Consider the following 12,807-nt stretch of genomic DNA (forward strand, 5'->3'; position numbering starts at 1 on the left):
TGCCCATGAGTATCAAAATACCAATGAAGACGTACATTTCTTCTATGGTTGTAAGGTTTAAGTTGGTATTATAAGCATCTTGGTTTGTATATTCCACGATAATCTTCATTATTTCTGGAGTTATAAACTTTTTAAAAGATTCTGACACACTAGAGGTCAAACCTTCATAAGTCAAACCATCACGAAAATTCACTGTATTTTGTACTGACGTGCGTACTTGCCTTGTAGGTGCAGTAATATGTTCGCTACCGCTTTTTGCCTTTAACAATGATGCTGGAAGCAGCTGCATGCTGTTCATCAGGGGATGAACTCCGTGAACTTGACTCATTTTTAATTGCTGTGTCGTTATCGTGTGTCACAGCTGTATCATCTTCTTCTGGATGACTTTCGTCACCTTCTCTTGCTTTATTTACTACAGCTGACACGTCTTTATCTGTGAGAAACCTCTGATACTGACGAGACATTTTATTAGAACTATGAGTAATGTACAACTACTCGAACAGCTAAGGAGATTTCTTTCAAAACAACAATGGCAGCGCAATACAGCAGAACCAACAGTCAGAAACTGCATTTCCTTTTGCCATATTGAGAATAATTTTAATGAGAAAAGTTGTCTCACCGATGTCTAAGGTGGGCCAGAAACTGCTCGCATTTAAATCAGATATAATAGGCAGAATTAGATAATTCACAAAAATTATAAAAAATATGGCAGCATATACTCTAGATATTTTTTACAACTACCTAAATTCTGGCTTCTTCACTCCAACAAATAGATATATTACACAAATAAAACAAATAATGCGAGCAATTTTGTCCCCCCTTAGTGGTACTAGGGTTAATACTATATCGTCTACGTGGGGATCTGTTTGATGATGAAACGACGGTATGTTTGTATGAATCTCCTGCGTGAACGATTACTTAAACGTGGAACCTAAAACTTCGACTTTCGTCTGAATATTTTCAATTGCCACACCACATTGTTTAACAAGTGACAGGATGGAAGCCTTAGACCCACTTAACGATTTTACGTAGAACTAGAATTTTCTTAAGTTCTCTGCCAGAGTTCTGCTTTGCTCATAGATCTTTTCACAGACGCACGGATCTCTACCAACCTCTGCGTGTCGTCATATGAGCGTTTTCTTTTGAGTCGAGAGTGTAACAGCATCCGCTTTGTCAGAATTTTCCGAATCTCGTTATTGAACCATAAAGAGCCTTTTCCGACCTTAATTCACTTACTAGGCTCAAAATTATCCAGAGCACAATTTATAGTCTTTTTAAACTTTTGGGTCTATTCATATCTCTGCCCATCCCTACAGTTTATACCTTCTGGAACTCCCTCTAGCACCGTGGAGGCTTTTCCCTTATGTCAGATCTCCTATCATCCTGTTCCCTCTCCTTGCCAGTGTTTTCCATATGTTACTTTGGTCACCAGTTCTGCGGTGAGCCCCCTCATTCTTCTGTAGCACCACGTCTGAAACACTTCGATTATCTTCTGAACCTTTTTTTGCATTGTCCAAGTTTCACTACCAGACGTTGCTGTGCTTCAGTATCAGAAATTTCTTTTTTGATCTAGGAATGTATTTTACAACATTAGACTTCTCTTGATCTTCGTCTGTGATAATCTACTTTTTATATCCTCCTTGCTGAGCCCCTGATGGGTTATTTCGCTCCAAGGTAGTAGAATTCCTTAAATCGTCCGCTTCGTGATCGCTAAATTGGATGTTACGTCTTTACATTATCTTTTCCCGATTTACTCTGAATCCATTTGCTGCACTCATTAAACTGTTCATTCCTTTCAACATATACTGTAATATTATGCTTTATTTTCACTAAGAATAGCATGTCATCGGCGAATCTTATCACTGAGTATCTTTTAATTCCATCACTATCTCTTCTATGAACAGTAGGGGCCGAAGACTGCATCCCTGATTTACAAACTTTTTAATCCAGGCGCTTCGTCCTTGGTCTTGCAGTCTTATTGTTCCCTATCTGTTCTTGTACGAGTTGTATATTACTTGTTTCTCCCAATAGGTTACCCCCATTTTTATGAGAATTTTGAGCACGTTCCACCATTTCACATTGTCCACCACTTTTTATAGGACTAAAAATCCTGTGAGTGTGTCTTGATTTGTTTTCAACTTGCTTTCGTTATCAACCGCAACGTCGGAACTACCTCTCTGGCGTTTTTACATATCCCGAAGCGAAACCGATCGTCGTCTGATAGATCCTCAGTTTTCTTTTCCACTCTACTGTATATTATTACCTTCAGAAACATGGATGCATGAGACGTTAAGCTCATTTTGTGATAATTCTCGCCTTTACCTCTCCCTGCTGTCTCCGGAATTTTGTAGAAGTAATGTTTTCGAAAGTCTGATGGTACACCGCCAGTTTCACATATTTTACACACCATCTTGAACAGTCGTTTGGTTGCCATTTCCCTTAACGGTTTTAGAAATTCTGGTGTAATGCCTCGATTAATCTTACGTTTTCCAAAGCTCTTTTACTTTCTGACTCTTACTGGATTTTCAATGTCTTCAACATCGACTCCAATTTAATCTTCTATATGTCATCATACTCGTAGAGACCTTCAGTATACTCTTTCCATACATCCGCTCTCTCGTCCACGCTTAGCAGGCTAATTCCCATTGCACTCTTTATGTTATCAAACTTGCTTTTAATTTTACCGAAGGTTTTTTGGCTTTTCTATATGGTGAGTCAGCCCCCTCGACGGTCATTTCTTTCTAATTTTCTTCGCATCTTTCCTGTAGCCATTTCCCATTGGGTGCCCTACGCTTCAAGGAATTCAAAAGTCTTTAGTTGGAATAGGGTACTTTTTCTAGTCTTCTGAGTTTTTATTTCAGCGAGAAGGCCTCTGTAATCGGTGCTGCCTCTGGAACTGCGGCTTCTCTCTCCAATGGAACTGTTCTCCTAGAAAAACGGCTGTTTAATTTAAGGAGTAATCTTGCTTTAAAGTGGTTGCACAGGGTCTGGACAAAAATGTTGGTACACCGAGAGAAATGCATGGTTGAACATCAGTCCAGTCACTAGCCAAACCTACAAGTTGCGCTGTTGTTTTTGACCAAGAACGGCGCTTGTGCCATGTCCGTATTTCGAATCAAGCGTCAATCTTGGTCAGAACAGTGTTTTGCGTAGTTCCGAGTTCATAATGTCGGCGATAAATAAAGTGTTATGTGGGCAACTGCTTGTGCTGTCAGTGAGGATGGTTTTATGACCAAGGTGTTTTGTGTTTCAAAAAGCACCATCTCGAAGATTTGTATGGATACTGGAAAAAAATCATCCACTATGTCACGGCCTGGACGAAAGTGTGTGTTGAATGAAGAGGTCTGTGATGAAAAATAAGACAGCAACTGAAAAAGTCGCTGCAAAACTGAATGTCGCATTTGCGATCCCGGCCTGGACGAAAGCAACACGAAGGGTGCTCCATAAGCAGGGCATTGCAGGGCTAGCTGGAATTCCAAAACCACTCACCAGTGATGAAAATGACCGCAACAAGATAACGCGGTGCTGAAACCGTACAACCTGCACTATACAGCAATGAAAGACAGCAATTTTGTTGGATGAGTTCACACTAACCAAGTTTATGGCAGAGGTTCGGTGATGATCCTGGTAGCCAATCGTGGTATTCAATGGGCCTCATGGTTACTGCTTAAGGTCGTATTGTTTCGAAGGACAGTGTGACCATATTCGCTGATCAGATCAAATTCATGGTACAGTGTTTGTTCTCCAGTGGGGATGATGTGATCCAACATGACAGGGCACTTCCTCACGCAACTCGCGTCATGCAGGGCTGGTTTTGCGTGCACTAAAGTGCACGTCATTTACGATGGCGGCCGAGTTTAGGTTCGTTCTGCACATCTGACGTCACAAAACACAGTCAGCCAATTAACAGAGAACGACGTTGCCAGAGCTCGACTGCAGTGCAGAGCACGGACGAGTGTCTTCAGTTTTAGAAATGTTCAGTCATAAATAAAGTAATTGAACAAAAGCAATGTCTTGAGAGCAGACTTCCTTTCATAGAAAGCTTGGAAAAAGCATTCTTTATACCAATTGCTTCATATTCTATTAATTAGTTATACCAAACAAGCAATAAGCCTCCTAATTCAGGCAATAGCAAGGAAAGGTGTTTCTGTCATTCTCACTAACCGCTTTTTCACAGTAAAGAACAGCGGTAATTGTTTATTTCCTATTATACTTCGACGAAACGTGAGTAACTCATAGTCATACCAACAGTGTTGTCAGTATTTTGTGTGATATTTTAAAGCTCTCTGGGAGAACTACTGAATGATGAGCTGCGTTAGTGTAATGGTTAAAGTGTTTGGCTGCTAAGTGAAAGGTTCTGAGTTTAAACCTTGTTTGGTGTTTAATATCTTCTTTATTTAAAAACAATATCGAAGTGTCTTACTTCATGAATTTTATTCGTTTGAATGTAATTTTTTGAAATTTCTATTGGCAACTAAAATCGACCATACGGAAAGTATACGCTATGGACTCTGCAAACTCTTCAAAATTTCGTGCAATGGTTTACTACATCTAATGCTGCACAATAATTGCGTTGAACATCAAAACAAAATAAAGTCATTTATGGGGGGAAGGTATCAGTCAAGAAGATGTGTAAAAATCAAAGTTTTGGGCCAAATAGTTTTTGTGAAATCGAATGATAAAGTGTCTTAAAGCAGTCGAAACACCATGTGTCTGCACAGGAGAGCAGTGCAATGATGACAAAATCGCGCACAGCGCAGAATGCGGAGAGCACGTCTCTGTAGCAGCGGAAGAGTTAATGCGGCCGAGGTGGCTTTACTTCATAAATTGCGCGCTCCCCCCTAAACGAAGTTTGCGAACTATACTATGGCGCTGCTTCTCTTGGCGCGTACAACTGGCAACGCAGCAATCTCCTGCGTCTGGGCGGGCATGCGCGAGCCGCCAAGGTAAAAGAATTGAACTATAGAATAAATTGTCGCATATCTCATGTCCACCGAAGTCACCAGGTCTGAGCATTTGTGTACTGTTGAGCATTTGTGGTTTTCTGTGGAAAGAAAGGTGTGTGATCGCTATCTTTTTCCATCACCTTGCCGGTATTTTCCACGAATTTTAGTGTATGATTGCCTTCAAAACAGTACATGGCCTGTATTTTCAGAGACGACTAGAAGCTGTTTCGAATATCAACAGGTTTTCTATACCCTACACCGTATTAGGCATGGAGATGTGTTGTGCAACTGGCGTTTCCATATTTTTTCCAAACCATGTAGGTTAGACGTTTATCCTCCTCTGCCTCTTCTGCCGCAGTGTAACGGATTGATGGACGTGTGATGTATCTACGGATCTGCACAAAATTGGGATCGTCAGTGTATATTTGTAATGAGTTTTCCTATATTCGCTTTTCGTGTACAAGATCGCAAAGCCTCAATAGTGGATGCTGGAGGAGAGCGACGAACAAGTAGGTAATCTGTTTCTCTAAACATGAGGATCAGTATAATAACTAGGACTAGTTGTTCCCATCGTTCTTGGAAAAAGAGCTTGATCGTTTTGAGGTTCATCTCTCTCAAAGTGGTTTGGTTGCTCACAGTGCCCTCGGCAAGTGCCCATAGCATACTAAGAAACCTACACAGTCTAATGCATGCTGAAACAGCAGCCGATAGCAGGTGGCATCGCACTGCAAGCGCATGAATTCCTATGTACACAATTTTCCAACTGGGAGTCTGTACTGTGGACGAACCACTACGGACCGGCTAATGGTGGTTATTCCGTGCTGTAATCGCATTATGTGGTTCACTACCTTTTATCGCTGCGTACGTCCCTATGGTTGTAATTCAGCCACTTCTGGAGCAATCTGCACTATGACTTCTTGAATCTTTGTATCGGCTATCTACGCAGTTTGTGTATCTTTGGCAGGGGACCAAGGATTAAATTCGTCAAATGAGATCTTATGTTGTTATTCTGTTTGCTCAGTTATAGTTTTATCTCGTTCAGGTTAACTTTGAACAGTTTCAGAGAAGACTGTAAACATCTGTCGAAACTTTCTGTACCTTTTGTGGGAAACCAGTATACACCTGCTTTGTTGCGGCTATTGCCTCTGTTAACTCTTTAACTGTGGCACCTTGTATCATTACAAGTTAAACAGTTCTGGATGCGATACAATCTTGCTGCTTTTTTAGCTAAATCAGAAGTGACTACATCATTCTTTCCCTCCGTTACTTCTATCTTTGTTAATAAAAAAATAACAGGAACTAGCGTGTGACTCGACGGCACTACATTGGCTTCACCTCATAAATTGTTCCAGTTGACTGCTTTGTCTGAGACTGTATCTTCGCCATTTGTGAAAGGTTCTGTACCATCACCAAAAACTCTTAAATAAATTTAAAGAAATCTGATTTCCACCAAATAAAAATCAATATTAACGCTGATTAACACTACGTTTTGTTTCAAGCAATAATGTTGCTGACGTTTCAATCTATATGCATTTACAAAAGCAGTCCCATAGTGTTTGTGTAATTATTGCACCCCAGGACAATAAATTAACAATTTACTGAAATTAAACTTTATAGCAGCTGTAAAAGTTGAAACACATTGCTACTGCGACTTATCCTATCGATTGAAACAAAAATTCTCTCTGAAAGACTATAAATGTACTTACGTGATATAGGTGTTCCAACGATGCTTGCCTAATTGGGTCCTTGTGGATTATCTTTGTTAATATACAAGAATTACGGTTATACACAGGTTTTAAGGGTCCTATCATGGTCGCCAAATTAAAGCAACCCTTGTCTTGTGTTACAAATGGAAAGTGTAAATGATATATTCTGCCCATCTGGTCTGGTGTTGGGGGTAACTGAATATGAATTTCTATGTACAAAAGTACTAAGACGACGGCTGTCGGAGTAAAAATATAAAGAATTTTATGTGCAGGTACTAACTGCGTCGCCAATTATTACGAAAATTGGAGTTCAATATTAAAATTCGCATCAGACACGGCAATACAAAGTATCCACTTTAATAATTACATACCACAGAAAATACTTCGTTAGGTATTTCACTCATACAATAATCAGAATTTTTTTTTTTCGTAAGTAACTGATTAGTTTGCATAGGATCCCAGGAATTTTTTACTATCTACTAGAATAAAAGCAGAAATTGTGTAATATGATATTTATTACAGCATATCATGACATCATACCGTTTATAACAACCATTAGGACAAGAGTGAATATTTTACCATACATATCATTATATTATATTTTATGAGAATACAAAGAGTTATTACGAAATCCCACCTAATCGTTCCGTGGTTGTTCGTCGTATATGGCAAAGGTCATAATTATTGCATACAGTAGTAAGCTTATCAGTCCGTCGCTGACATAGAAGACTGCAAACCTTCTTTCCTTCCCGTCTGGGCAAGCTGTGCAGTGACTAGAGTACATGTAAAGCTTACTGGAACAGGGTAAATGCTAGTTACAATGAAGTCGATAATTCTATCGTAATATTGGCATTTTAATTTGATATTCCCCACAACTGACAAAATTTACAAAAAAAAAGTGAATCTCTTTGTCCACCCACACACGCCTGAGAATGGTACATTAACAATTTGCAATTACGCGCCCCTATTACCGGCAGCTGCGTTGATAAATACTCGGCACCTCGCAAGGATAGCTTCTAGATCGAGAATATTAGGTAAGTTGTTGGAAGTGGTTAGGCGTTGGTGAACATCTCGCTTCTGAACACACAAAGAGCTCTAACCGCAGAACTCTGCACGGAACACGCGTTGGTGCAACGCTGCAATACAGACCATGTATCTCCCTTCGAAAACGATTGCCAAGACGCTGTCTCCAAGTCTGTACCGCTCGATGGCTGAAAGCGATGTTCTTCCACAATTCTCTAGTCTCCCACGCGTACGAAAACGTGGCGGAAGAATACTCAGTTTCGGCCAATGTCGAACGCTCTATCATCGCCGAAATCCCTCCACTGATATCTACCCAATGATCGAGTAGGTCATAACGCCCCTAGGCAAACGAAATTCCCGTCTTCGCCACATGTTGCCCAGCGCAGGTGGCTCCGGATGCCGGGCTATTCCCAAAAGCTCCGTATTGTCCCGCGTTTTCGGTGAGCGCTACCTGCCGCCCACGGCGGCCCCGCGAGCTACGGCCATCTGCAGACCTTACATTACACCATCCTCAACTTCCGATACTTTTCACCAACGCTTTAAGTTAGTGGCTCAATCCTGCAGACATGAAGGGAGTACTGCTCGAGAGTGCCTGATATTTGTCATAATTCAATAGAGTCATGATCTGATGCCCTTGCCAGTCCCTTTATTATTGATACTAATGTTGGTAAGCTAACGTGTAAGTGCCCATGTCCTGACACCTTACTCAGTGCATGTCTCTTTGTCTGTCTGTCTGTCTGTCTCTCTCCCTCTCTCTCTCTCTCTCTCTCTCTCTCTCTCTCTCTCTCTCTTTCTTCTGCACACACACACTAACACACTCCATATTATTATCACACATCCACAATTTCTTCTGTAGAGTAGAATGATGTGTGAATTGGACTTTTATTTCAGTTTGTGTTTGCAGTTAAACGGAGTATTCATCTAGTACTATATTTATGAATATTATTGTTGTTTTTGAACTGTGATTGATTGTTGCCAGAAAACTTCATGAGGGAGTGTTCGTACTGTGCGGCTAGTCGTACTGTTTAAAGAGCTACCTACAACAGGTTACAGAGTGGATACAACACATCATTCATTGTGATGAGTTACCTCAGAATATAATGCTACATGAAACTTTCAGTTTTCAGATTTTAATGTTCGTCCTCTGAGTCTAAGATTTTGTATAGTGCAAAAGTTACAGAGCCTGGATGGTTAAGATCTATAACAAGTGACACTCACGCTAACGTTTTCACCAATTTAAAACCAAGTAAATAACATATAATATCACTGCTGCCCAGTACTACACTGTAAGATTTTTTTTCCTTTCAGAAGTGGAGTTACCTCAGGAACATGAGGCTACGGAATGCCTCCCTGTAAACGCGGGAAAGTGCGCCTCATTGCGCGCTGGCAGCCGAGTGCTCGCTCTGCTGGCCCCTTGGCCTGGCTTGGCTCCCCTGCCCGCTCGCAGCACGTGTATGGCCGCGGGCGGCGGCTGATGGCCGCCACTCAGCCGGCCACGTGTTGCTGCCGCCATTGTGCGCTGCTGAATAAACAATGGCGCGCCAGCAGGCCGCTGCCGTGCCGGTACAGGTGGTCTGACGTCACAGCCGCGCCCGCTCTCGTCTCCACGTCTGCGTGCAACATGGCTTGCTGGTTATTACCTTCATCTAAAGCCGAACTACCAATTTTTAGATTCCTGGTCAGCGCGAGTTGTTGTTATACTTCTTGAAATAGAAGTGTAAATAAGAACTCCCAATCCTATGTTGCGGCTCTGGAATGCTGATACATTTCTTGGTAGAGAGTATTAACAATATTTATATTAGTAAACGTTTTGTCTGTTCTTACTAATTGTGACTTCTGTATCACCAAGCTCTTTGACCTAACATCCATTCGAGTGTTTTATTCATTGTGTATGTCCATTTATGTCGATGTAATTAATCTGCGGACGTAAATTTAGAAGTAATGGTTTGTAAAAGAATGGAAATATTAAGAATTTGCTTGTAATACCGATTCAGGCACAGGACAGTTGGTTTTATAATCATGCAAAACATGGGGAAAGGTCCTTCTGCAATTAAACCCGCATAGCGGTAATAGAAAATGTGATATGGCGGTCGAACTGTAAGTCTGTTCGAGGCAAGAGTTAGTTCGTGGCGAGCATGTACAGTGTGCTGAAGACGCAAGGTGAGCAGCAAGATTATTAATATAGCCTCGGATATGAAAGAAGTTTGGCTCATTTTGGTTTGGCATATGTTGGTTAGCTCTGTACTATGAAAATCCGTCGCTAAGCAAAAAATTTTCCGAGCTTGATATACAGCAAGAGCCATCAATATTTTTGCTACCAGTTCAGCACTGTAAAACGACATGAACAATTTATTTGGTGTCATATCCAAATAATAATACTGTTTTCTTTAATCTTGGCGTTGAAGACCCATGTATATCCTTTGTCATTTACATAGGAATGGTATTATTCCAAACGCTGCGATATTCCCAGGTACCCTATTGTACTGAACTAAAATTAATTGATTTCTTTAACAACATTTAATAACTTTTGTGGAACACTACCATTTAGTGAGTTTCCTTTCTGAAGTATGCCACGTACAGCATGGAACTGTAATCAGTCAAAATAGTGACTGTCTAGTACACTTGAAGGGTCAGCTGAAGGAATAATTAATGTACAGATTTGTGATAATATGTAGATTTCGATGTGCGCTATAATAAGTAACCGGATATACTATTCAATTTACTGCAGATTCAGGGACCACATGTCTTATGTGCGCTCCATTGAGTATGCAGAAGTAAGATAAAACAAAGAATAATCTGAACAGATGACATAAATAATTGCATGCAATTTGAAAAACAGTATTTCCCAGTAATTAAACTAATAAATTAATAGTGCTTTAAGTTAGCAGTGCTCCACCGTTAACAACAATTTACTTGTATTTATCCTTAGCTTTTCGCTCTAATATACAAAGAGTAAGTGATAGTGAGAGCCAGTTATTGTCGGAAGGTTTTAATACTCCTATGTTACTCATGGCATATCAGTGTGATGTTGCTTGCTAAATTATATTAGTGTCTCGTGCTCTACACACAAAAATAGTAATTCAGTATCACGTGAAGTAAATACGAATAGTTACCTTTCTTCACGAACAGTACTAGTAACTGATACAGATCTAATTACATTGGTAACCGTTTCCTTTTGCGTGATTACATTTTACTTTACTAATAATAGACCATTGTTTCAAGCAAGTCTTGCTTTTTTTCCTTACTTTTTTCAGTAGATATCTTTCGAGAAACGAAATTAAGTCCAAATAATAATTCGAACCCTCAGCTGCCGACAGGTGTTGTTGTTATACTTCGATGGGGGCAGTTGAAAATGTGTGCCCCGACCAGGTCTCGAACCCGGGACCTCCTGCTTACATGTCAGACGCTCTATCCATCGTTCAAAAAAAATCTCATTTTGTACTATACTGTTCGTTGAATTTGTTAGTGGCGGACATCTCATGAGACTCGTTCAGGTTGTTCGTTGTTTCGTGCACTCAGTTTTTCTATTACAGAGGATAGCTATGCCCTCCGACCGAACACGCTGAGCTATCCTGCCGGCATCCTTCTGAGCCACCGAGGACACAGATGAATAGCGTGACTGCAGGGACTTTTCCCTTGCACGCTTCCCGTGAGACCCACATTCCCATCTGTCCACAATCTACGTACGTAATGTACCTAATAGATATTTGCCCATCCACTCATTACTCGTGCACACTAAGGTTACGATTCCCGTGAGAGTTCGGGCAACCCGTGCACATTCGCACAGACGAAGGTTAATGGCCGGATAGCTTTTAACTATGTATGCGGATAGTAACTGCTCTCGAAAGAATAGATACCATTGATGGCCGAGCAGGATCTCTAGAATAAATGATAATTAATTGGACCCTCATCTGCCGACAGGTGTTGTTGATATACCTCGATGGGGCGGGCTGAAAATGTGTACCCCGCCCGGGACTTGAACCGGGGATCTCCTGCTTACATGACATTATAATTTGTTCTAGAGAAGCTGCACGGTCATCAATGGTATCTGTTCTTTCGAGAGCAGTTACTGTCTTCATGTAGAAATTCAGTCCGATACCTTATCCATTAAGCACAACCACGGTCATTTCCAAAATCTTTCACAGGCGTAACATTGTGAGTGAACTGACAATTTAGTACTAGCCGGCAGTGCTATATTTGGCTTTTCGCGTGACATGACTATTAGTGATGATGAGGGAGACTGTTATAAGTTTTCGAACTGGTTTAATGCGATAAGCTAGGAAGTCCTCTCTTGTGGCAAGCCGTTCACCTCAGAGAGCCACTTGCACACTACATTCTCAGTTATTTGTTCCCTGCATTTGTCCCCTCTACAGCTTCTTCTGTACCATGGAAGTTAAACCATAAAGTTTTAACGAATGTCCTGTCTAACATGTACGTATCGATTTCTTCCCTTGCTCGGTTTCAATGACGTAAGCAGTTGTGTCCCGCTCATAACGGGAGGGCGCGGAACACAGACTGCGCAAACGAGGTCTGGTTTTGACTTTTGGGAAGAAAGCGGAACATGCGCTGGTCGGTGACGGAAGCCTGCACTTGTCGGTGCACGTGCTGGTTTCCACGCCCGAGACAGACAGGCAATGGGGCAGGCCACCGCTGACAGAACACACGCACACGCACGCACACACACACACACACACACACACACACACACACACACACGAGACTGCAGCGTACTGCTGCTGGTAATTTCCAAAAGAATGTTTGCCTATCGAAGCCGCGGGTGCAAACGGCGTATATCGAACGTGCGATTCTAAATCGATCACGTGACTGTGGTGCTGGCGCGATAAGCATGTTTATAATGGTTACTGCAGCAACGACGAAACAGCATTACTAAAATAGCTGTAATTACAAAGGAAACGACTTTTCTCACTCGTCGTCGACGTTGTCGTCATGAGAAAGTCCATTTGATGTGTATGCTGCGGGAAGCATTCCCTTTTTGCTGTAACCTGGGTAGACTCTGCCAATGCCACGCAAAAATATGGATAGAATGTCACATTTCCGACAAAAATTCAAACAATTTTCTACACCGCATAAGCATGGAATTAAATTCTTCGACGTGAGGCAATCGGCTCGAA

Source organism: Schistocerca piceifrons, chromosome 1 (assembly GCF_021461385.2).
Source record: "Schistocerca piceifrons isolate TAMUIC-IGC-003096 chromosome 1, iqSchPice1.1, whole genome shotgun sequence".
Lineage (NCBI taxonomy): Eukaryota > Metazoa > Arthropoda > Insecta > Orthoptera > Acrididae > Schistocerca > Schistocerca piceifrons.